The 27,648-nt window shown below is 36.7% G+C and overlaps 1 protein-coding gene and 1 pseudogene across 1 annotated transcript in view; one reads left to right on the top strand and one right to left on the bottom strand.

Moving 5' to 3' along the window:
• IL1RAPL1 (interleukin 1 receptor accessory protein like 1) overlaps window positions 1-27,648 on the top strand; it is a 1,327,113-nt gene that overhangs the window by 987,775 nt on the left and 311,690 nt on the right. The window lies entirely within an intron of this gene.
• On the bottom strand, window positions 6,238-7,225 carry LOC113614649 (elongation of very long chain fatty acids protein 5 pseudogene; annotated as a pseudogene).

A 27,648-nucleotide genomic window follows, 5' to 3' on the forward strand; every position in this document is an offset into this window, starting at 1 on the left:
AGGATAATCTCCCCATCTCACAATCCTTAACTTCCTTGTATCCGCAAAGTTCCTTTTGCCATATAAAGTGACATTCACAAATTCCAGGGATTAGGACCTGGCTCTTGGGGGCCAATATTCAGTTTACCATACTAGGTAACAAAAACATTCTTCTCATCTGAAGTATCCATTTTCTCAAATAATCCACCCCCTTTGGTCTACCAAGGTTGTTTCAAACAATATTTTTTCCTCAAGTATGTTAGCTGCCAAACTTATAAATTATTACAGATGGAATCATTGTAGATCTGTAATATACAGCCTGCTGAGCTACACAAACAAGATCCCCTTTAGCTTTCTTTTGTTTTTTTTTTTTTTTTTCTTTCCGGTACGCGGGCCTCTCACTGTTGTGGCCTCTCCCGTTGCGGAGCACAGGCTCCGGACGCGCAGGCTCAGTGGCCATGGCTCACGGGCCCAGCCGCTCCACGGCATGTGGGATCTTCCCGGACCGGGGCACGAACCCGCGTCCCCTGCATCGGTAGGCGGACTCCCAACCACTGCGCCACCAGGGAAGCCCCCCTTTAGCTTTTTATCCCGGTTTGACATACAACATGGTCAAGGGAAGACTGTTTCAATGACTTCTCTAAAACCCCATTGAATACTCAAAATGTCATCCATTATGTTGTTGAGTGTTCCTTATGGAAAAATTCATGATTTTTTTTAAAAAGTTGTGTCCCTTAGATTTAAAACTCGAATTTATCTATCCTGATTAACTACAACTAGACATATAGGATTCATACTGATTTTTAAAAATTTGTCTTGACTTCCAGGAAGTACAGGCTAAATTTAGTAGATAATTAAAGTAACTATTCTAGTTAATACTATTGTATAATTATATGTTCTTCACCCACCCCCTCAATAACCATTTCTTCTCTTCCTTACTGTAATGCTTTAGATAATTTATCTTCCGGTCAACAAGCCTATTGCATGGGCCTTTTATTACAGTCTATCTCAAAATCCTTTTTGAAAGCAGCAGACATGAATAAAGCAAACAAATTTGGAAGATATATAGACCCTATGAATTATGACCCATCTGCAACTTTTTTGAGTGCCAAAGGTATAAATTCAGCGATAAATACATTTTGTTACTACAAAAGCATTTTACAATTGTGTTTCTGTGCGTTATATAGCTTATTAGAATAGATAAATTTAGATGTCAAGGATATGCTAACTAATGCCAATATAGTCTGTAGTTGTCTTGATTTCATTCAATATCTTCCAATTTTAATAATTTACAACTGGTATCAATGACACTAAGAAAACTTTAAATGGAAATGTATATGAGCTGGCTTTTGTTAATACCTTCTGCAATAAAGACACATAAACACAGTTTTGAAATCATAGGTATATTTTCTGAAAGGTTTCCACAGGATAAGGGCTTCATTTTGGAACTATTTTATACAGGTTTCTCCCCCTGCCACCTCCCACTCAGTTTATTAGAACTTAACATACTATCTGACATAAGTGATACATAAATGGAGTAAATAATTTGTGTGTATCAGAGGCCAAGCATATTGGCTATTGTGGAGGCTTTGAAACCCTGTCCTAGTAGAGAAAAATAAGAAAAAAAAAATAAATATAAGGGTCAAAAGTCATTGGCCTGCTTTCTCATTTATTCTCTTAATCTAGTTTCTGATGGTTACTCATCATGTAAGGATTTCTCATTACATTTCCAGAGTTACATCTCCAAGAAACCTAAATGATAACTAACTTAAAAATGCCAATATATTAAGCTTTAATTCAAATACAGCAAAATAAACATGTCTGAATGGGATTTAAGATTTAGAAAAACTTTGATTTATAAAAAGCAATTTAACTCAGAGAACTAAACATTAAATTGTAACTCAGAGACTCTTAGTTCAAATTTCATGTTCACTGACTCATCTATCCTTTTGAGATATCAATATTTTTAAAAATATATTTAACATTATAAGTGGTTAAACAGACCTAATTCTTTCTGTGATTTAAAAGTTATAGCTGTCTTTTAAAACTCTACTGATTCCCAATATTTTCGATTAATAATATATTTTTTTAATTTAAATATGAAATATTTTGAAAAGATAGAAATGGTACAGAATAATATAATACAGTACCTTTAAAACATTTCTACCCAAAGTTCAGAGTAAGAAAACCTATTTTATATCACATTTACATACATACATAAGTATACAAATAACTGAAGCAAACTATCCACAAAACACTGTTTAGATGTACTGCAGTTTACACTGATATTTCTTATTTTTTTTTACTTTATTCTTTTTAAAAATATAAGCCTCAATCTTTCAAAGTGATTTCAGACCCACAGTACGGGTATCATCCTACAGTTTGAAAACACTGATATACTATTTACATTTATGTATCCACCATTCATTCAGCTTTATAAGATCTTAACATTTTGCCATATTTACTTTAAATAAAAAGAAAATAAAACATTAGATAAATTCCAAGTTCCCCATGTACTCTTTCTTTTCCCTTTTCCTACTTTCACCACAGAAGTAACTGTTATTTTAAATTCGATGTTTGTTTTCATGCATGTTTAACAGTTTTCACTTCCTATAGATGTGAAGAATATAGAGCATAATTTTGCATATTTTAAAGTTTATATAAAGCTATTATGCTCACCTATTCTTCTGAAATTTGTCTTTTTTGGTTTATCATTATATCTTTTTTAAAATTGAAGTATCGTTAATTTACAATATTTTATTTCATGTGAACAGCATAGTGATTGAGTGTTTTTGAAGATTATACTGCATTATAGTTTATTATAAGATAATGGCTATAATTCCCTGTGCTATAAATAATATCCCTATTTCTTATCTATTTCATACATAGTAGTTTGCATCTATTAATCCCATGTCCCTACTTTGTCCCTCCTTCCTTCCCTCTCCCTTTTGGTAACCACATGTTTGTTTTCTATATCTGAGTCTTTCTATTTTGCATCTACCTTCAGTTATATTATTTTTTAGGTTCCACATATAAGTGATATCATACCGTACTTGCCTTTCTGTCTCTAACTTATTTCACTAAGCATAATATTGTCTAGGTCCAACCACATTGCTGCAAATGGCAGCATTTCATTCTTTTTCTGGCTGTGTAGTATTCCATTGTAATTCTGTTCTGAGTAATTCCATTCCCTTGTTTATCATTATGTCTAGATACGTATCAAGTTTGATACCTGTAGCTCAAGTTCATCCATTTTAACTGCTCTATAATAGCCCATTGAATAAATATTACTCATTTTTTATTAATCTATTGTGATTGGTAATTTAGAGTTTCTTGTTATTGTGGCAATAATGAACAATACTGTAATGAACATTCACGTACCTGCATCTTTATGCTCAAGAATAAGTGTTTCCCTAGGGTCTATAACTAGAAGTGGAGGCATGAAGCAATAAGACTTGCACGTGTTTGACATATATTTCCAAATTGTTCTTCAAAATAGTTGTTCTGATTTGTGTATGCAGTAGTACTGTCTAAGAGTTTCTATTTCTCCATATCCTTGCCATTTATAAGTATGATAAAAAATAATGTGATTGAAATCTTGTGTAATCTTAATTTATATTTTTTTGATCAGTAGTGAAGTTGAAAATTTTCATGATCTTTCATCGAGTTCCCTCTTCTATACATTTTCCCCATTTTCCTAATGGGATATATTTTTTATGTATGTATGCTACGAGTATTTTTCCTCCTTTTTCTATCTTTTACAGTGAGGCCAGGTCTACACTATCAATATTATAGTAAAAATTAATTATTCAAATCAACAAAAGAAAGGTGTCAGACTTGCTATTCATGCTTACAGTCAAAGTGTAGTAGTTTTTCTGGTTTGTTTTAGTTTTGATACTTGGTTCGTCTGCAAGAAGGGCATTTAAAGTAGGGTTTGAGGCCTAAGTTGACCTGAGTTAAGCTCATAATAATAGCTCTCCACTTGGGGTAATGTATAGCACAGACCTACATGTGTTCCTGTATTTCTCATTTTTCAAAACTTCAACAGTGGATCAAATATCTGGTTTGATATTTGATCCAAATACTTGATCCAACAGTGGATCAAATATCTGGTTTGGATAATTTACCTCGGACAATCCATTGTTTCCTTAGTGATTTATTCTTAATATCTTCTCATTACAAATTATTGGGGAAGTCAGTTACAATGTGAATGAAGAAAGCATACATTTAACATATACTTACTATGTGCAGTATGTTGTAGTTGAGGGATGGGTAGATGTGGATATTATGATATAATATCTTACTTCAACCAGAACATGGCTTCATTGGGGTCCTAATACCAATATACGTAAATGCAGGGTCTGTATGCTAGATTGGATCTGGATCTCAGGCTTTAGTTCCAGTCTCATCCTTCATGGCCATGCCACCTTAGCATGCCACTTCCTCTGTGGCTTCTAAACACTTAGGTAACTCAAGACCATGTCTACTTTTTTTTTTTTTTAGAATGTAAAAAAATGACATGCCAAGTCAAGGTTACAAATTGTTTTTTAATCAAAAACATTTTAATGATTAATGTATAGACATTATTTAACATTGTGGGTATATGCAGATGAGCTAAAGCACACTCTGACAGCACACTATTGAATGTTATAGTTTCTGTAATGAAATATGTAAAGACATTCGCAAGCTAGTACCTAGGAAGACATACACTTACAAATATATACATTCTAGATTTGATAAGGTAAATGTAAACAGATGCTGTGACTCCTTCCAAACAGAAAACCCACAAGACTAATTAAGAGAACCAACTGGCTCCCTATAATATGAATGTGCAAAATTAAAGCATGATAAACTGATATTTACATAAATATCAAACCACCAATTCATTTATACATTGTCAACGACCTTCTCAGATGTGTCATGAGTGGTTCAATGAATGTTTTTTCCTCCAGTGGAGGAGGTATTCAGAGGCTAAATTCCAGTACTTTAAAATGACACACACAACAGTCCTTATCTGTTAGATCACGCCTCTAGGGTGTGAGACATGATTTTATGATAAGCGGTCTTATTTTTAAACAAGTATTTCTAGACAAATCTTTAGATTCGAAGCAGGAAAAAAAATTACAGGTGCTATTAGATTTACATTAAACAAACCATCTCTATCCAGTTTCCCAGTTCTCTCATGCTGCAGCTATCTGTTTAATTTTACCTTAAATTTAAGGTCCTTTCCCCACCTTTATTCATTTTGGTAAGCTAGGCACATTTTCAAAAGAAGTTTGTGTCAAAACAGATAGCAGTACAGAAATCAATCCAAATTTGGACCCTGGCAACCAGTTCCCCACTGCTCATCTATGGGACTCTGTCAAATGGTAAACATTTAATCATCTCTCTTGGAAAATATATATCTGCTCTCACAAGTGGAAAGCAAAATGGGCTTTGTCTCCTGTATAAAAACACTTAGCACTTCTGAAATTTAAAACGGGCTACTCATCCTACACACTTCCTAAAATCTTGAAGACAAAGAATGTATATTGGAAGTTTCATCAAGACTGCTTTAGAACCCCCCTCCCATTTTACATTATTAATAGTGGCACTCAATAAAAAAAAAGATCTATTAAAAAGTTAAACTGACTGTTCCACTAGACTTGAACCTGCCTGATTTAAAGCCAATATTACAAAACTGAAGGTGCCGATTTCACTTGTACAAGTCACTTGAAATTATGTGTCACACGATAGTTTCATAAATCATGGTCTTTGAGTTTTCTGAACAGAGCTATTAGAAATGAATAAAAACTTGAAACATACCCTAATTTAAACTAATAAGCTTTGGGCCCTGCTTTTTAAATTTTAAGGCATGTGTGTTTCTCTACTGTAACAACATTATACAAATTTACAATCACATGCATGATCTACAGTAAAAAAAAAAAAGTGTGGATTACAGTGTTATTAAATTGTGAATCACAATTCAGCACCTATCATGCTATAACTAATGAGGCAACAGCAGTGTTGTGTACTACAACACCTTGCCCTCCACAGTCTAGCGCAAGGGTCAGTGAGAGCCCAGAAATGTTAAAACTCTTATGCCTGCTTGGAAAATCTGTCTACATTTTCTAGGGGTTTGGAACTGATGGAAGAGGTCCTGCATGAGTCACACTATTGTAGGCCGACTAGTTACAGCACCTGTTAACTAGCATTGGGCACAATTCATACGTGCTTACAATCAGACGATGTGGTTCATAAGCTGTCAACCCTTGGGCCTCAGTCCTTATGCTGCTTCCTCGGCTTCACATTGTTTTCCAGGGAAGAAAAGCTGCTGGTGTGGCCGTTTATGGCCGTCACATAGCTGTTCTGGTGGTCCTTCTGGTGTTCTCTCCTCCAGGAGGCCCCCTTCTTGTTGTAGGTCTGAATATAGAAGTTTGTGAAGAGGGCAACCAGAGAAATCACGTATCCAATCTGTAAATACAACCAACCAAGAGGGAAGGCGCGCGGCTAGATGACCCCGCAGCCGGTCTGGATGATGGTCAGCACAAACTGAAGCAGCTGCCCCTGCGTGATGTACTTCTTCCGCCAGAGGTACGGCCTCATGGAAGGGACGGACGACAGACTGTAGTACGAGTACACGTGGACGTGGATGAAGCTGTTAAGTGTGGCACCAAAATAAGAGTGGCCACAGGGGACCCAGTTCATCACGAACCACCAGATGTTGAGCATGGAGGCGCGGTGGTACACGTGCAGGACTGTGATCTGGTGGTGGTTCTTGCGCAAGATGAAGAAGGTGTCCATGAACTCGATGAGCTTGGAGAAGTAGTACCACTAGAGCACGCGGGTGATCTTCATGTCTGCTTTTCCTCCACTGCGTGTGCCCTGACAGAAGAAGTTGTACTGGCCCTCCCATACTCCCGTCACTAACTCACAGAACATAGAGAGAGCAGTGTGCATTCAAGGTTATACACCACTAAAATCCCCCGGCAAGAGAACGGCTGCCTATTCTTCATATATTTTGGTCCCAGCCATACAATTAGCAACTATAGGATGGAGCAGAGCAAAGTAGGGATATAATTGTCCAGAAGAAACCATCCTTTTAGTCTGGGATCTCGGGGGCCGAGCAGTGCCTGGTAATAGGTACTAGGTGCTGCATCAGAGTGTTCCATTTTAAAACCTCTTAGGCCGAGGGCGGCTGCGGCTCCAAGAAGTGGCGAGGCGGCGTTGGCGGCGGCATCCGGAGCCAGCCGAGCCAGGAGGAGGCGGGAGGGAGGCACCGGCCAGCAGGACCCGCCACCACAAATTGATATTCATAATGTACATATGTAACTTACTAAGTCCGTACCATAAAAATGACATCTATTGTGCTATTCAAAAGAATAATGGTGAGATTAATTTTTTAAAATATCGGTTCATTGTACCATGTGGTTGGTATGTACTTGTAATTTAACACAAATATAAAGAATATGAATAGCTTTTTTTCAATTCTATCAGTAGCTCTTTGAGTGAGTATATAAATTCATTTGTAAATGATACCAAATCTAAATTTGAATTCTTCAATCTAAGCCATGGGCCAAGGGGTATCTTGCCCCTCATCCTTCTCCAAATACCATGGAATTGCCTCTGACCTCACCTCAGTTGACTTATTACTCTTAAGCTGTAAAATGATTTGTAAGATCCCATCCATATCTAACATCTCATGGTTTTAAAGACGTTCTCTTCGTAGTTATTTGTGATGTTACAAACATAGGATAAATTTCTTTGGTGAAAGCAGTCTTATTTGACCTTGATGTGTACCACTTGGCATTTTTGGAAATAGAGCAACTCTTCTGCTATGTTGTTTCAGAGAAAACAAATTCCCATATTATCCCAAACTCTTCAGTATAAGGCTATGAGTATGTTTAATTCTTCATGAAGTTAAGGTTTTTTTGTGATGTGGTGCCAGGAAATAATTTTGTGATAAAACAAACACTTGGTTTAACCAACTAGAAAATACTGGCATCCTACAAACATGAATTCATTAGAGAGGAATTCTGAGCTGCAGCTTTCATAAACTAAAATAGCTATGCTAGTTAATGTCCCAGAAGTTCTTAGTAAATATAAAGTACAAGAAACTGTCAGTGCTTCAAAAGCAGAGATAATATCTTATCCTTTTTATAACCTCAGTTATTAACTAGAACTTGCCACGTAGTAGGAGACCGATAAGAACATTCATGGATTGGAGTGTTAAGTCATTAATTTTCAAACCTATATCCTTTAAATAACAAAGGATTGTCTTCTATTATTTCTCAAAAAGGTGGGTATGTGGCCCATAGGTTTCTTACCTTTGCTTTACATTCCTTTAGAGCTATGATAAACTAAAGCATTTTTTAGGAAAAGTGACTTCTAAAATATTTTTGTTAATGTTTCAAATGTGCAATTATAGTCTGAAGATCATCAGGGCATAGATAAGTGCCTGTGGCATCCATTTTTTTATAGTGGCAACCGTTGTTTATGTGTTTCAAGTGCTGCCTGCAGAATTTTTTCTTATATGAGAAATATAAGTAAATCAACATTATAAAGTCTATAGGATCTAAAAAATACAACAAACTAGTGAATGTAATAAAAAAGAAGCAGACTCACAGATACAGAGAACAAACTAGTGGTTGCCAGTGGGGAGAGGGAAGGAGGCAGGGGCAATATAGCGGTATGGGATTGAGAGATACAAGCTATTAGGTATAAAATAAGGTACAAGGATATATTGTACAGCACAGGGAATATAGCCAATATTTTATAATAACTATAAATGGAGCATACCCTTTAAAATTGTGAATCACTATATTATACACCTGTAACTTATATAATATTGTACATCAAGTATACTTCAATTAAAAAAATAAAGTAAAATAAAAGCCACATGAGGCTAAAACGAAAACATATACCTATGCAGATACCAAGAAACAAGTGTGTAGGAGATTGGAATACTGTTTATGACTAGAAAAGCTTGACTATTTTTATTCCTAGATACCTATATGCATGGCACATGCAATATGACATTTGACTATGAAACAGTTAGAATAGTTAAGGTGCATTAATTGATATTCATGAAATAACCATGACTGCTACAAGATGGCCATTTGGAAACGTGCCCTAAGACAGGGATCTGCAGACTTTTTCTAAAGGGACCAGATAGTACATATTTTAGTCTTGTGAGATATACAGTTTTAGTCCCAACTACTCAGCTCTGCTTTTGCAGCACAAAAGCAGCCACAGACAATGCAAAGAAAGAATAGGCATGGCTGTGTTCCAATAAAACTTTTTTTTTTTTTTTACAAACACAGACATGGGCCATAGATTGCTGACCCCTGTCCTAAATAGCCATTGACCTCATTCAATTTTAAGAATTTGAAACTTTTAGCAAAAATGTTACAGTTCTTCATATAACTTGTAAGAACAGTACTTTTTAAAAAAATAAATGAATGAATCTCAAAAAAGGAACCTAAGTTTCATTTTAATTATTTGAATGGAAACATGATTTTTTTCTTATATTTGATTATACATGTATTGAGCTAGACTTACTTGCTTTTACCACTAGACCAGCTGTTATTAAATATACTTAGATAGCAATTTTTTAGATTATTTTCCCTAGAATATACTCGAATCTTGGACAAATGTCTCCTTGTCATTGAACTTTAGGTTTCATGTCTGTAAAATAAAGGGTTAGTCATGATTTCTCTAAGGAATCGTCAAACTATACAATTCCATGTTTCTATGGGTGTCATATCATTTGCCAGTAGGAACAATGTCCTTGTTTAGAGACTTCTTTTAAAATTCTTTTATTGAGAATGTCATTTCTCCAAGAGATCTTATTCTCTTTGAAAGTCACTTCTAGTTTCTGTATGAAAAAAATGTCTTTTAAAATCAATACCAGTGAAAGTTAATCAGGGATAGAATGATTACAGGATGCCTTGCTTATCATTGGAAAGCCAAGATAGTGATCTCTGTGATTATCCTCACATCTGATTTGAAAGGACAGAGGGGCAGCTTTTCTGGCCATCCCACTCTTACTTTGTGAAATGTCCCCACTATAATCCCTTTGTAAGAAGGCTGCCTGCCTTTATTACCATATTCTAAAGAGATTAACCAATATTATGCCCAAGTGCCCAGGATATCCCCAGCCCTACTTCCATCTTAAATTTATCACACATTCAACATAGTCATAAAGGGAATAATCAAAAAATCTTGTCACATCTCATCTCATTATATTATTGTGCATAAGGAAACATAGTTTTAAGGTATAGAGAAGAATGAATCGGGTCATGCGGCTGCTTCCCGAATGTTCAATTTCTGTCTCCATTGCCTCCATTATTTTTCTCCCTGAAATGCAGAAATTATTCATATTGAGATACAACAGTTCTCCCCCCCCCCAAACCAAGTCTTCAGTGCCTGCTTCTTTATTAACACATAATAAAAGGTAACTGTAAGGATGTTGATGCAAGTGGTGGGCAAAGATCACCAGGGTTCTTCTTCATACAACCCTCTGCATTGCCTTCCCAGCAATCCCATGTCTGTGGGAACTGGCTTTTCCTCCTCCCTCCTCCTTTTGAATGGTTACAGTGGAAGCAAACACATTTTTACAAAGTGACCCCACCTCATCTGTAGAGATATAGCCAGAGGTTGGCTCCTGACCCAGGCTGAGCTAATCTGAGTCCATTCTCAGGATTTTAGAGTTAGAACTGGGAAATGATCATCCAGTGAAAGTTTGAGCTCTTAAATGGAAATGTTGCAAACTCACAGGCTGTTGGCAGTAGATATTTTCTGATGTGCTTTAGAAATAGAACCAAAAAGTGATTCTACCGGTGGGGGTGGGGCTGTGGAGAGAGAGAGGGAGGAAAGGAACGAAACAAATATATAATGAGAGGCAGAGTTGAGATATGAAGAGCAAATTCTGGTTTCTCCACAGTTTTTGGATAAAGCTCCATTTCACACCATCACCCTGCCCTTGGGTTGTTTGAGATAGCCATATATGCGTTTAAGAAACTACCTGTTGCTAAAACTAGTTCAAACAGGTTTCCATAACTTAAAACCAAAAGAACTAATTGTGAAGTTTATTTTTTACTGTAAACATTCTATGAAATATAGACTATAAATATAATGCTTACAAAAATATTCTTTTAAAGGTGCTAAATTACTGAACAGAATTAATTACCCACAAGATACTCCCCAGAGAAAGAGATCACAAAATGTGTGTGTGTATAATATATTTTTTCAAAAAATAAGTTTTGAGTGCCTTTTGTGAACCAGGCCACAGTGGTAGGTAGGCAACAATGAACAAATACAAAAGTAGTCTATTGGGGGAGACATATATTAACAAAATACTCACAAAAATTAGTAAATGATTAAAGACTATGGAAAATTCTATGGCGGAGAGGTAAGGGACAGGGAGCCAGGTAGAGGAAGCAACATATGTGAAGGCCCTGTAGCTAATTCAAGCAAAGAACTCCAGTGTTGCTAATCCAAAGGATTTTTTTTCACAAAGCCATTTATTAATTAGGTCCTGAAAGCATCACTTCTGTTTTCTGATTACCATATTTAGCTCTCATGTAGGAAGAGCACTTTTCGTTTGTGTTCCAAATTTACTTCTCAAATAGTTTAAGACCCTATTTCCTTACCATTATTCAAGAAAGACATGTAGTATACAATGTTATTTGCACCATCAATTTGTTCAGCAAACTTTCTTTGTAGTCAGATCAAAAAAAAAATCATCTCAGGTATATTCATGGTTTTACCATGGATCCGTGAGTGGATTAATGAAATCCTCGTTAGAGAGCTGCAATTGTGGTAGTGTTCCAGCACATTATTCCAGGCCACCAGCTCCATCTCACTCAGGTAGGGTCCAACAAAAGTATGTGAGCCCAGAGCCATGGGAATGTTCATCTCCATCAAAAATTAATAGGAAAAGACACTCTCTTTAGCAAGATTTACTTAGGAAAGCAGCATGCAGTGCTTTCTTGGGCTAGCATCCCTCTGTTCTTAAACCCCAACCAATGCTACTGTAACATTCCGGTAGTAATCTAACAAATGGTATCAAAGATATAAGAGAGAAAAATTATACTTTGTGATTTCTCTAGGTTTCTGAGCAATGCATGAACTCTTTAACTGTGTACACAAAGAACTGTACATTTAGTTGCCGTGGCACTGCTTATCTGTTGTCTTTAGGAGGAATAAAATGGTACTTTAACTACTGTGACTCATCCCCCTAGGTATAATTGATAAAGCTACCTTTCCTAACTTTGAACCAGAATCCTTCAACGGGCAAAGACTTTTTGTTGCTTTTGTTGTTGTTAAAGAAAAGATACTTGTTCACAAACCTAGGCTTAAACCCATTCTCGACAAATGATAGCTTTAAGCAAAGATCACAGTTTACTGAATCTAACTAATAATTCACATATAATAGATGGACAACAAATCAAATGGCTGTCAGGGAAATAGCATTTTCCCAACATGTGTCCTCTTGAGTTACTATGTCTAAGCACTGACGAATGTTTGCTACTAATGACCCCTGGCACTAATAATGAGTCTCTAATCAAAGATCTGTTACATAACCTGCCCTTGATAAGAAATACTTAGTGTTCCTTAGCATATGGTCAGGGGAGAGTCCAGTGAGTATGGTATGTGAATTTAAAAATTCCTCACTATGCATCTTAGTGATGGAAAGTATGAGTGATTCTAGGACAAACGTGAGACTCCATGTGTATACTGATAGGTGTGACACCCTCGCATAATTATTAAGACTGTCCTCTGTGCTCTCATAATACTGTGCCCATGCTTCCATCATGACACTTTTCACTTTGCTTCATAATTTTCTTTCTACACCATTGAGTTACCAGCTTTTAGAAGTACAATAGGCCATTATTATTATTGCTGCTGTTATTATTTTTCTTGATTACCAAGTGCCTAAGAAGGAAAGGCTCAATACATGCTTGCGGTATTATTCTCAAAGAATCTACTTTGAGAAAGCTGTGTTCATTATGTCTTAACATTCTGCAAGAGTTACAAACAGATGAAGCAGTTAAGTCTGAGAACCATGGATTACTGGATGTCCAAGATCAACTCTCTTCTAGGGAAATGCCCTGGGTTGAGGTTGGCCTAATAATAATAACTCTGGGGCTTCCCTGGTGGTGCAGTGGTTGAGAATCTGCCTGCTAATGCAGGGGACATGGGTTCGAGCCCTGGTCTGGGAGGATCCCACATGCCACGGAGCAACTAGGCCCGTGATCCACAACTACTGAGCCTGCGCGTCTAGAGCCTGTGCTCCGCCACAAGAGAGGCCGTGATAGTGAGAGGCCCGCGTACCGCTATGAAGAGTGGCCCCCGCTTGCCACAACTAGAGAAAGCCCTCACACAGAAACGAAGACGCAACACAGCAAAAATAAATAAATTAATAAATAATAATAATAATAATAACTCTGATTTCACCTTATCCAGAGAAGCTTAGGAGAAAACACCCCAGGATTTAGAATGCTCTTTTTAATTTTTTATTAAATTATTGATACCTTTGAGAAGACTCTAGAAGCTACACTTTTGGAAGTCCTTAGGAACAAAGACAAGTTATTTCTTGGACCTGGCATATATTTCAGAATGAAACAAATGAAACATCCTAACAAATTGTCTTTTTTTTCCTTTTTCTTTAAATTAAAGTATAGTTGATTTACAATATTGTATTAATTTCTGCTTTACAGCAAAGTGATTCAGTTATACATATATATACTTTTTTGTATTCTATTATGGTTTATTAAAGGATACTGAATATAGCTCCCTGAGCTATATAGTAGGACCTTGTTGTTTATCCATTCTATATATAATAACTTACATCTGCTCACCCCAACCTCCCACTCCATCCCTCCCCCAACCCCCTCCCCCTTGGAAACCACAGGTCTGTTCTCTATGTCTATGAGTCTGTTCCTGTTTTGTAGATAGATTCATTTGTGTCATATTTTAGATTTCACCTATAAGTGATATCATGTGGTATTTGTCTTTCTTTTTATGACTTAGTTCACTTAGGATGATAATCTCTAGTTGCATCCATGTTGCTACAAATGGCATTATTTCACTCCTTTGTATGGCTGAGTAGTATTCCATTGTATATATGTATCACATCTTCTTTATCCATTCATCTGTCAATGGGCATTTAGGTTGTTTCCATGTCTTGGCTATTGTGAATACTGCTGCTATGAACATAGGGATGCATGTATCTTTTTGAATTATAGTTTTGTCTGGATATAGGCCCAGGAGTGGGATGGCTGGGTCATATGGTAGTTCTATGTTTAGTTTTCTGAGGAACCTCCATACTGTTTTTCATAGTGGCTGTACCAACTTACATTCCAACCAACAGTGTAGGAGGGACTCCTACATCCTCTCCAGCATTTGTTATTTGTTGAGTATTTAATGATGGCCATTCTGACCAGTGTGAAGTGGAACCTCATTGTAGTTTTGATTTGCATTTCTCTAATAATTAGAGACGTTGAGCATCTTTTCATGTGCCCATTGGCCGTTTGTATTTCTTCTGTGGAAAAATGTCTATTTAGGTCTTCTGCCTATTTTTCTTTTTTTTAATTTTTAAAAATTTATTTATTTCATTTATTTATTTTTGGCTGTGTTGGGTCTTCATTGCTGTGTGCAGGCCCTCTCTAGTTGCAGTGAGTGGGGGCCACTCTTTGTTGCGGTGCGCAGGCTTCTCATTGCGGTGGCCTCTCGTTGCAGAGCATGGGCTCTAGGTGCGTGGGCTTCAGTAGATGTGGCTTGCAGGCTCAGTAGTTGTGGCTCGCAGGCTTAGTTGCTCCACGGCATGTGGGATCTTCCCAGACCAGGGCTGAAACCCGTGTCCCCTGCATTGGCAGGTGGATTCCTAATCACTGAGCCACCAGGGAAGCCCCCTTCTGCCTAATTTTCAATTGGGTTGTTTGTTTTTGGTTCTTGAGTTGTATGAGCTGTTTGTATACTTTGGAAATTAAGCCCTTGTTGGTCACATCATTTGCAAATATTTTCTCCCATTCTGTAGGTTGTCTTTTCATTTTGTTTATGGTTTCCTTTGCTGTTCAAAAGCTTGTAAGTTTGGTTAGGTCCCATTCGTTTATTTTTGTTTTTATTTCTTTTGCCTTGAGAGACTGACCTAAGAAAACACTGATTCGTTTTATGTCAGAGAATGTTTTGCCTATGATCTCTTCTAGGAGTTTTATGGTGTCACGTCTTATGTTTAAGTCTTCAAGGCATTTTGAGTTTATTTTTGTGTATGGTGTGAGGGTGCATTCTAACTTCATCGATTTACATGCAGCTGTCCAACTTTCCCAACACCATTTGCTGAAGAGGCTATCTTTTTCCCATTTTATATCCTTGCCTCCTTAGTTGAAGATTAATTGACTGTAGGTGTGTGGGTTTATTTCTGGGCTCTCTTTTCTGTTCCATTGATCCATATGTCTGTTTTTGTGCCATAACCACACCGTTTTGATTACTATAGCTTTGTAGTATTGTCTGAAGTCTGGGAGAGTTATGCCTCGTGCTTTGTTCTTTTTCTTCAGGATTGCTCTGGCAATCCTGGGTCTTTTATGGTTCCATATAAATTTTAGGATTCTTTGTTCTAGTTCTGTGAAAAATGTCATGGGTAATTTGATAGGGATCACATTAAATCTGTAGAATGCTTTGGGTAATATGGCCATTTTAACAATATTCTTCCAATCCAAGAGCGTGGGGTATATTTCCATTTCTTTGAATCACCTTCAGTTTCCTTTATTAACATTTTATAGTTCTCAGCATATAAGTCTTTCACCTCTTTAGTCAGGTTTATTCCTAAGTATTTTATTTTGGGGGGTGCAATTTTAACAGGTACTCTAACAAATTGTCTTGAATCAGATAACTCCCTGGCAGAAACGAGGCAAAGTTTTCATCACTAATTTTGCCTTTGCAATAAAATTCCTAAGAAAGAAGTTAATTTGGCAATGGTGAAACAAAAAATTCTGCAGCATCAACACTGCAGATACAAATGGTACTGAAGGTAGTAAAATTGAGAAGTATGCATCTTTTATCTTTAGTAGTAATTTTTATATTAAAAACTCACCACCCAAACTGTACTAAAGTTATTGTAGGTTATACAAAGGTTTTGAGAAATATGGATGTGATAATGTAAAAGGGATTAAAATTTTATATTCTGTGAGATTTTACAATTTATTTTTCTTCCATGATATAGAAACAAGTACTGAAATCTCAAAGTTATTCCACATAGTAATACTGTAAATACAATAATGTATTATATTTAGAAAACTTGACTCAATTTACTACTTAGAAAAGTAAGTAGTAGTATTTTGCATAGTTTAATGGTTGGCCTTCTAAACAAATGCATTTAGTTCCTATTCTCCCATGATAACCTCTATGTTACCTTGTATAATTCTTTGTGATCTTTGTTCTCTGTTTTAGTTTCTCTAACCACATCTAATTTTGATTTAATTAAAAAATCAGATCCCTCCCTGTGATAGACTGTGGACCTCTTCCTAGCTTGGTGGCCATCCCAAAGTCATTTCTGTATCTTCCATTCCCAAGTGGCCTGCAATGTTTGTCTGGAATCCATTCAATCTTGTTTGCATTCAACAATACTCAGTATATTGGGGAAATTTTCCATCTTCTTTTTTAAAAAATATCTTAATATACCTAAATTATGGTATGGTAAGACTCCATTAATTCAAGCTAATTGGGGAGAAGGTGACTTGAATTTATAGGGAAAGAGTTTGTTGTTGTAGTTGTCTTGCTATTGTATAATTTAACTTCAGTGTTTTTACTTGGAGTGATATCTGAAGTCAAGAGCTGTGGAGTGGCTTTCTATTAGAGAGCCTTCCTGTTTACTAGGTAACATGGTATTTGAATGTAAAGAGGGACCTCTCATAGGTTGAAAAAGTTTGTTGCCCTTAGTAAGCTGAGTGATCTCTGAAATCTTGTTTACATTGTCTAACAGCATATTAAATTTATTAATAGGAAAAAGCATACCATAAATAACGTTCCTATTTTTATGACTCAAACAATGCATTAATTTTCTAACTTGATCTTGTAAGAAAAAAAAGTTCAAACAGGATAATATTATGTGGGAAACTTATGTAAACTTATGCTATTTTACCCAGAAATCTTAAGAATCACCAGTACACCTGTGTAACTGCTGGTGTCTCATTTGAAATGAACCATTTAACCGTCCATAGAAAGTAGTTTCTCCAGATATTATTTAAATGGATACCAGGTTTAAATATTTAACTTTTATATGTCCTTTGTCTTATTATTCAGTTTACACTTTGACTTTTTAAAATGTTAAGGGTGCATTGAAATTGTACATTTTAGGTTTAAATAGCTGAATCATAGGTGGGCAGCTATTAAAAATATGCCCTATTATGAGAACTTGTATAGTGACAGGAATAATATCAGTGAATGGCCGAATTAGATTACAACCTTTAACTAAACAAGCACTTCTTGTAATTGTGATTGTCTTGGGGCTAATGTATGTGACTATGACATTTGTTTCCACCATGATTTGATACCTATTTGAAAAGACATGCTATATGTCACAGGTATTCAGTTAAAATATTTCAGTGTAATTATAGCTAATTAAATCATACACACAATCACAAAACTCCATTCAAGAAATACTTGGTACAAATCTAAAGCATACTAAAAGGAGTAAAATTTAGTGTGAAGGGTCAGATAGTGCTGCCCTTGATCTTCCCAAGAGATTCTAATCATTGTCGACTGAATTTCTAGATGTTAATTAATGTGACACAGAAATCAAGCCCTGTCTCCCCTTACTTTGACTAATTATACATTTATTTGAGTTTTAAGTTCCTTCCATTCAATTTCAAAATGGTGCCTTAAGCTTATAAAGCCCCTCAGAAGCTTAAGGATAAGGCAGATGTAGTTTGGGTTGTAATTTTAAATAAACTATTTAAGTTATTTCATTGAATTCAGTGCTGCTAAAAGTAAGTATTCTTTGTTTTGTGGGTACTTGAAAAAAAAACATGTATCTTAAAGTTCATTTTCATAGGATCATAAGACTGCTAATACTCTGGTGATAATGAGTTCGAATGGATTGAAATAGCATTCTTCATGTTATGCTGATGATGTGTTGTGTGTTAGCATTGTCATCTGTGTAGACAAGGAGGTGCCCCATGGTCACTTCAACACATGTGAGCTTTACCTGAGTAAGAGTTTCAGGAGTAAACAGGAATCATGTCATTTTTCAGCCTTTTCCAAACCTTTATAGTGATGCAGTATTGAATGGATGTACAAGACACTAATGATTTCATGTTAGTCAACACCATGCCACATATATTTGGCTGCACATGATATCCATTCATAATGACACCAGCAAGATACCTAAACATTCCTGAAAAACCCCAGATACTGATAATGGAATGTATATTAACACAATCATTTTGTAAAACTGTTTATTAGTGTCTACTAAATCTGAACATCTACAACCTATCCATCCCCTCCTAGGTCTATATCCAGCATACATACAAAACAAGTACATGAACGTTCATAGCAGCACTATCTGTAGTGGCCTCAAATTGAAAACTACCTAAAGGTCCATCACCAGTAGCAGGAATAAATAAATTGTGGTGTGGTCACCTAATAGAATAATTTACATTGATAAAAATGAGTGAACTCTGTTATACACAATAATGTGAATGAATCTCATAAACATAATATTATATGAAAGACACCAGGCTGAAAGTGTATATAATATATGATTTCATTTATCTAAATTTTTAAAATAACAAGCAAATATTGTTGGACATCAGGATAGTGATTACCTTTGCTTAGGGGAGAAGTGATGGCAAGGGACCATGAAGAAAACCTCTGGGATGTTGATATACTGTTCTGTTTCTTGATCTGGTTGCTGGTTAAATAGGTATGTTCAGTTTGTAATGATTCATCAAGATATATACTTATGATTTGCGCATACACACACACACACACACACAGATACACTCATACATAGATATATAAAATACTTCAATAAGAAAATTAAATTATTGAAAAGTTCTGAGGTTAAATATGTTAAATTGAGCCCAAGTGTTCATCTGTGCTTGTATTAGTGTCCTAGGGCTACTATAACAAATTACCACAAACTGCGTGGCTTGAAACAGAAATTTAGCCTCTCACAGTGCAGAAAGCCAGAAGTCCCAAATCAAGGTATTCGTAGAGTTGGGGTTTTCTTGGAGGATCTGCGGGAGAATCTGTTCCATGTTCCATGTGGCTCTCCTGCCTTCTGGTGGCTGCTGGCAATCCTTGCCATTCCTTGGCTTGTAGACACATCACTCCAATCTCTACTTCCTTCTTCACATGAATACCACCCCCCACCCCGCCCCGTATTTCTTCTCTGATATGAACACAGGCCTTTGGATTTAGGGCCCGCCTGGGTAATTGAGATTATTATCTTAATTACATCTACCTTTTTCCAAATAAGGTGGCATTCACAGGTTCTAATAATCTTTTAGGGGGGCCACCATTCAATCTGCTGCCGTATTCCTTCCTCAAACTCCATGCAAATCATACAAATAGAAATATAAAAATATTACACAGACAAAAAATATGAGAAGAGAGGAAAACACAAGAGATAGTTTCAAGATTTTGGAAGATGGAAAGTAAGTATTGGTTGATTTAGCAGAATGCAAGAAGTTAAAATTGGGTGTCAGTAGAAAGCAATTACAAGCAGATGCAGGGTTTGGAGATACCAAGTACTTCTGGATGCAGGGGTAACAAGTGAGGCAGAAAATAGTAAGTTTGGTTGAAAGTCTATAGAAGGAAGTTAAAGATATCCTCCCCTGGCCTAGGCATCCAAGTGAGTAATTATCCCATACCTAGGCGGACAGAAAATGAACAATCCATATGAAAGAGAAGAATCAAAGTGGCCCTAGGCTTGTGGAACTGAGGAATTGCCCAGGTAGGGAGGGAGGCGCTGTACTGAAACAAAGGGATTAAGAAACAGTCCATATTTTGAATGGTGCTGACACCCTCCCCCCACCTTTCTATGTTCTAGTCAGGAGCTTAGAGGTTTCTTATCTGGGGAAAACTGCAGCCAAAGAGAAAAGAGCTGCAAACGAAAGGACTAAAGTCCACTTTTCAGCCACCATACACACAGAGCTTTCATTCAGTCAGCCAAGAGTTACAGTGTATTTGAGGAAAGCTCACAATGTAAAAGAGATTTTTTTAAAAAAAAACATACAGATAAAAAGAACTGTGAGGAAACAAAGACTGTTCAGGAAGATGAAAGCTTAAAAAAATTATAATGAATATTCCCCAATACATTAAAGAAGCAATTTATAACATCCAGGATACTATAAAAATGGACATTCAGGGAACTCATAAGAACTTTTGAAAGATTATTATAGCACAAATCTTCCAGAGTGTAAAACAAATTATCAAAGAGAGGAGAAGATTTTTTTTTCAAAAGGAGATCAGTACAGGAGGTCTAATTGGAATTTTAAAGACCTGGGGAAAATGGAGAAAAAATAGAGAAGAGGAACTTATAAAATAAGTAACGTAAGAAAGTTTTTCTTAATTGATAAACTTAATTTTCCATATTTAAAGGGTTCAGTGGGTGATCAGCAGAAGGCATTCAAGATTATTCATATCAAGGCATGTCTGCCAAAAGTTTTAGGACACCAAGGGTAAAGATTCCAAAAACTTTCCAAAAGGGAGTGGAGAAAGGTCATATACAATGTCACGGGAATCAGCATACACTGGACTTCTCAAGAGCAACGTTTGAAGCCAAAACTCAACTAAGTAATGTCTTCCAAATTTTGAGGAAAAATTACTACTTTCTACCTACAATTCTTTATATAGCCAATTAATCAGTTAACCTACAAGAACAGATGTATAGAGGTTTTCAGAAGTACGAGATCTTAAAAATATATCTTTAGTATACTGTTTCACAAGAAGGTCCTAGAGGACATATTTTGCCAAAATGAGTGAATAAACCAACAAAGAATGGTTAAGAATCAGAAAACAGGGTACACAGGAGAGGAGAGGAGAGGAAACCTCTGGAGAGAAATATATTGCTGACAAGTAATAGAGAAAACAGAAACATGAAAGAAAATGATTTTCAGTGAAAGAAGCCAATAGGAATTTAGATGATGTACATATAAGTGGAACGCTCCCAGAAAAGCAAACCACTCAAGATCTCTGAACACTTGCTGTATGTTTCTGCCTTTTCTGTTTCTTCTTGACATGCCCTTTCTCCATCTTCATTGTTGCTACACTAGTCCTTAAGAGACCCAACTCAAGATGTAATCTTTGCCAAAATGTAGGGGAGCATCTCTATGTCTTTGGTTAAGGAAAGCTTTCTTAACATAGATACAAAATACAGCCATAAAAATAGAAAGTAAAATCTGACCACATTATAATTTTAAACTCTTGTGAAGCAAAAAAATTTCATAAACAAGTTTAAGAAGGTGACAAAATGGAAAATTGTATTTCCATTGGTTATCATGATAAAAACTTGGTACATAAAATATATCAAGAATTCCAAGTCAATAAGAAAGATACACAATAAAATAAATTCATGCAAAAATGGTCAAAGTTGTAGCATATAATTCACAGATGAAAAAATCCAAATATGAGAGGATGGACAACTTCACTTTTATTAGTGCAAAAGAAATTAAAACAATAATGAGTTATCCGTTTAACCCATCAGATTAATTTTAAAATGTAATTAGAAAATCTGGTTATCAGTTGTTGGGGAAAATGTGGGGAAAATTGTTAGGAAAAATGTGGGAAAAAAATTATACTCTCAGATGCTGCTAGTGGAAGTATAAATTGGTGCTGGGGAAAATTGTTAGGAAAAATGTGGGAAAAAAAATATACTCTCAGATCCTGCTAGTGGAAGTATAAATTGGTGCAACCATTTTGGGGAACTATTTGGCAGTAGCCCATAAAATTGTAAAACTGTATGCTAGGATGCATATATATATATTTTGTTGCATAGCATATAACAGCAAAAAACTAGGAGCAATATGTCAAAAGGGAACACCATAACTAAAACATATATTACAGAATACTAAACAGCAAAGGAAAGAGATAAACTAGATTTCTCTATATATCAACATCAGTAGATACCCAGAACATAAACTTCAGGTGTGAATAGAAGACCCCAGAATGTTATACACAAAGATAGATGGATAGAGTGACTGATTGATATTTATATAATAGTAATTGATAAGTTCAATTAAATACAGCCCGAAATTATAATAGTGGTTGCTTCTGGTAATTGGGAAAGGGAGTCCTGGTCATGGTTTAAGGGGAATTAAGCTGTTTTAGTCATGCCTTATTTCTTTAAAAATAATTTGAAGCAAGTATGACAGATGTTAAAGTTGATAGATCTGGATTGGGGTGAGGTACATGTATATTTTAAGAAATATTATTCTTTGTATTTTAATGAGATTTTTTTCTCAAAGACAAAATGATGCCTTTTCCATGAAGCCTTCCTTGATCTCTAAGCCAAACATCACCTCTGTCACTCCTGTTTCTATAGCTCTCTTATGAGTTATGCTATTCTGCTTATTGGGTTTGTCTCTTACATTAAATTGAAAAATTCCTTATTGAAAAAATGGGGTCTTGTTCCTTTTTGAATCCGTCCACAACACCTGGACAGATAGCTGATACATAGTTAACACCCAATAAGACTATTAAACAGAACAGAGAAAAAATAGGTTGGTTTACATAGAAATACTTGCCTCACTTTAGGTGACGCTAGAAAAATTTCAAATTTTCAACTTTTCTGTACTTCTCTTTGCATAATGGACCTATGTTTTCTGCCAACTTCAATTGACATTCTTTCAGAATAGATCTCTAATAAAAGTGAAATTACAGTGTTTTATGTTCATATGTTCCTTAGCATGTTGAAGATGCTCCAGACAGTAATTACCAAAACAAACCTAGGCTAGCATGGTGATTAAAAGCATCTGCTTCAGTTTCTCCTTTCTCAGAAATACATATTCTTTTTCCTAATGCTGAGTTCTAGACTGTTGAATGGGATGTGGCATTTTTCTTGGTTACTCTTTTGTGTCACTTTGGCTCTGTTGACCACTTTAGTAATGTTAACTTCTGCCTGTCAACACTAATTAACAATTTTTTTTAACATATACTGGGTCCACAACAGAATTTCAGTTTCCTGCTGTTCATTTAGAGTCTACTTGTTAAGCAAAGCTTGAATACAATATGGCATTTGCTTTGCCGTGTTTTTTTTTATAATTTCAAGTTTCAAGGCTTCAGTTTTTCCACTCTCATAAATAAAACATAACGCTTTTATTTTTTTCAAAGTTATCAGAGTTTGTGCAGTTGAACAATGCCCAACTTGCACATGAGTACTTTTGAAAATACATATGGTGGATATATAAGTACATATGTGAATTCATTTGGCTCCGATGTGAATTTATTAAATGTGCTATGCCGAGTTATCTTTTATCAAAAGAACTGTTAGTAAGTGAAGATATCAAGTGCGCTTCCTCATACATACATAAAATGCTAAATTTAGGTTTTAATGCTGGCTTTTAAAGTGACTTTTTTGCCTGCTACTTATACTAAAAGACTGCCTTTATTCTTGAAAGTGAAATGTGTTTTTAAAGAATACTTTTCTTAATTTTTTTAGATTCCTTTTGTTGTTGTTTTCAGCTTTCTCTGCTGTTTCAGACTTAGGACCAGATATGCCCAACTGCAATGGCCCCCTCAACCATTATCTGGCTTTCCTTTGAGGCAGTACTTTGCACAGAGCGTGTTTTCTTAGCTGGTTGACTCCTGTGATTGCTGGACTATATGTGCTGTGTGATGTGTCTCACAATTGGATCTGACTAGTGATCCTGGCACTTTGAAAGTGTTCTTTTCAGGTACCCTTTCACCCATACACACAAAAGATGTGCTGATGATAGCACTGACTTTTCAGAGTGATCTTTTCATCATAATTAACATTAAAAAAATTCCCTGAGTTGAAATATACAATCCCGCGTGGCTTTGATGCTTCTGTAGTTAAGAAAGGCAGGAACAGCCTTGGGGAACACTTGCTGACTTGGCAGCATAAAGCAAGTCACATGTACCTCCAGATGAGCAGAAAAACAAGCTGATTTCGTTCATTTTACCCCCCTATATTACATGGACTGGCTGGTCATTTACTTATGTTGTCAAAACTGACCCTTAAAGACAATTAATCTGGCTAAAATTCAAGTACTTTATACCCATAGTATTAGATATGCTTCTGAAGTTGCTAGGGTTTTAAGGCAGGAGCTATATTATGGGTGCCTGGCATTTTGCAGGCTCTTATGAGCACACTGTTAGGCATTCAGGTATTAGAAGGGTTTTGGAAATCCTGCTCAGCCCCTGGCATCTTATCAACCCTCTCTCGATCGCTAGTCCAGCTGTTCAATTAAAAGAAATGAAGCTGAAGAGGCATCAGCGTGGCTCCAGCTGGTGCTATGGAGGTTGGCGTTATGCTACCAGATAATGCACGCATTCTTTTTACTGATGTGGAAGGCTGCTTTGCTGTGTATTTCTCAGGCTGTCAGAAAGATTGATTCTTGAAATAGTTTGAAAAAATGCTAAGTACTAGCTACTTTGGGTATTTACCCAGGGGCATTGCAGCTGCCTGACATTGCTGCATGGCAGCTGAGCAGTAATCGGTGCTATTTCTCTGATTTGTTTGTCTTGGTCAGCATCTGAGAGGAAGGAGGTTCAAACCCAGAGTGGGGCCCTCCTCCCGCAGTGATCTCATCCAGGCCATGGCTTTAAATATTCTCTGAGTTGCTAATGACTCCCAAATTCATTTCTTTGGCCCTGATGTCATCCGTGAATCTCAGACTGATACATCCAGCTGCCTGCTAAGTAGCTCAGATTTGATGTTTAAGAGGTATCTCAAAGTGAAAATGAACAAAACCAAGCTCCTGATCTGTCCATCCACATGCAGCCCCAATTGCTCCTCCCAGCATCTTCCCACAGCAGTAAGTGGAAACTCCTTTCTTGGAGTTACTCCAGCCAACGCCTTGCAATCAGCCTTGAATCTCCCCAACCCTTTACCTCGTGTCCCGCATTCCAAGGATCTACCTTGAAAGTAGAGTCAGTACGTGAACACTTCTCTGCCTCTGCCACTGCTGCTGTAATCCAAACCAACAAATCTCATCTGGACTATTGTGATTGCCTCCTAACATGTCAACCTGCTTTCCCATCCCAGCAGTGGATTTTCCCACAGCCGCAAAAGTGAACCCTAAAACACGAGTTCGATCATGTTATTCTCTTCTCAGAAATCACCAATGACTTTCAATCCCTAGGTCCAAACCAAATGTGCAGAGCCGTAAGTGATCTGGCTCTCTGGTATTTCTCTAACTTCACACCGTTCTGCTCTCTCCTTAGCTCATTTCCTCAACTCATTCGCCTGTGTATACAATGGAGTCTTCACTACTCCTCACATATTCCAGGCATGGTCCCGCCTAAGTGTTTTTGAAATTGCTCTTCTCTTCACCTGGAATGCTGTTCTCCTGGATATTTACATGGCCTCTATCATCACTTCCTTTAGGTTTCCACTCAAATGTCTCTTTATCAGTAAGGATCTTCCCTCACCAGCCTTTATAAAAGACAGCACTGCTCTCAATACTCTTACCTTGCTGTATTTTCTTATTTGCCTCTGTAATCTCCCTGTGTCTTTCCCCTCTGCATGCAGGCTTTGTTTCGTTCACTGCCAATTCTCCAGCACTAAGAACAGTGCCTGGTGCACAGAGGTCTTCAGTGAGTATGTGCACAAAGCACACCCATCGGACTATTCGTTCTACCTCAGTCTCCACCAGCTGTAAAATAGTACTTAAAGTACCTGGTTCTTTTGTTATTTTCATGAGAATAGCTCTGCGGTATCTTAGCTCTTCAGTAGAAAAGCCCATTCAAATCCAAGCGCTCACGGAGCTCATCTCTCCATCTCTGACTTGACTAGTCTGTGCTCTGGAAACTGGGCTGTGAAAAGCAGGTACTGCTGCGTCTTGCGTTCCTTGGATTGCCTAGCACTTAGTACCAGAGTGATAATGCCTGCATAACAAAGGTTTTTCCAGTGACTTAAAATCATTATAAAGAAAAGACACTTTCTGTATCTTGGGGAACAACTTGAAAGTTCACAAACACTTCAGTGCTACCAATTTCCTAGACTTGCCGTTTGCTTCCATCCACTTCTCAAATAACCATGGTGTCTGCAATTCATCTTCTGTGTCCACAACAAGCAACTCGCCTTTCCTCTTCCTCCTTGTCTTTTTGCTTTAACGAGAAAGAAGACTTCCTACTCTTCTTTTGTCTTAAAAACTTGTCCTAAGATTTCAACATTCTGCTTTGTGATTTATATTGCCAGCAAGTTTCCTAGTTCTTTGGGGGTGCAGGAACCATGAAATTCAACATCAGTGTTTGTCATAACACTTCGCAAAAGCCTTCATAGTCAGTGATATCTGTCAGCTTGGGTTTTAGCCTTTTTCAAATACCTTTGACATTATGATTACCTGTCTTTTTAATTAGAAATACAAACCTGATTAGTAATTGTTTTTCAAGAGGACCAGACACTATACTTCTCTGATGGTGTGGGACTGGACATCAACTAAGGCACAGCTTTCCAACTGATGTGCAGTGACACATGGCTGTGCCCCAAATGCATTTCAGGTGTGCTAAGATACCAACTCCTCTAAGCTCTTCAGGGCAGCTGGAGCCCCTAGACCGATCACTTCTGACCACAAGATTTTTTACCCCAGGGTGCCCTACAAAAATAATTTCCAAATGTGTCATGGCATGAGAAAGGTTGAGAGTAATTCTAGTCCATCACTGCATAAAAGAACTTTCTGCAGTAACAGAAATGTTCCAGATCTGCCTGTCCAATAAGGTAACCACAAGACGTGGTTATTGAGCTCTTGAAATGTGGCTAGTGTGACTCAAGCTACTGGTTACTATATTGGATACTGCAGCTCGAATATAAACTCTAAACTATATAATCTATTAGGAACCAAAGATGAAAAATAAGCACAATTTAGCAATTTATCAGGCTCAACAAATATTAATTTGAAGTGTTAACAACCCATTGTGGGACCAGCAGGCACAAATTAAATTAATGGAGCACTAGCTTGAGAGTACAGGCATCAAAGCAGACCTGATCTTTTAATGTGGCTAACATAGTTGGATATTTGCTGGCTGACTCTAGCTGTGCTCCCTTGTTGTCTTCTTTTTGTTTGATAATGTGGTGATGTGGCAAATGACAGTGTCGTTGCCCGAAAGTGGCTTCAAAGTCATACCTGCAGGCCTTACCTTATCGAGTTCAGGTCAGTTGTGGCATTTACATTGTTCTTCTAATGGGGCCTGGAGCAATCTAATAATTTGCCTTTAGAGATCCTACAGACCATGTGGTGTTTACCATCCACCTCTCCATCTTAAATGAGCTGACAGTCATTGATGAGGCCAGTGCTCTGTGTTTAGCAATGCTTTTATGCTAGGTTAATCAGTATGGAATTAACTATTGCTTGCAGCCATTGTCTTTGAAGCATTGTTTAATCTAAGCAAGAGCATTCTGGAGTATGTAGATGTATGAATCAAAATTCACAACCTAATTCCAATTTACAGTGAGGAAAAACAGATTAGATAATCTATTGTTTATTTACAAATTAATCCTAT

The sequence above is a fragment of the Aethalodelphis obliquidens genome, unplaced genomic scaffold, assembly GCF_003676395.1.
Source record: "Aethalodelphis obliquidens isolate GAN/ISIS:26980383/991018 unplaced genomic scaffold, ASM367639v1 scaffold101, whole genome shotgun sequence".
Taxonomy (NCBI): Eukaryota; Metazoa; Chordata; class Mammalia; order Artiodactyla; family Delphinidae; genus Aethalodelphis; species Aethalodelphis obliquidens.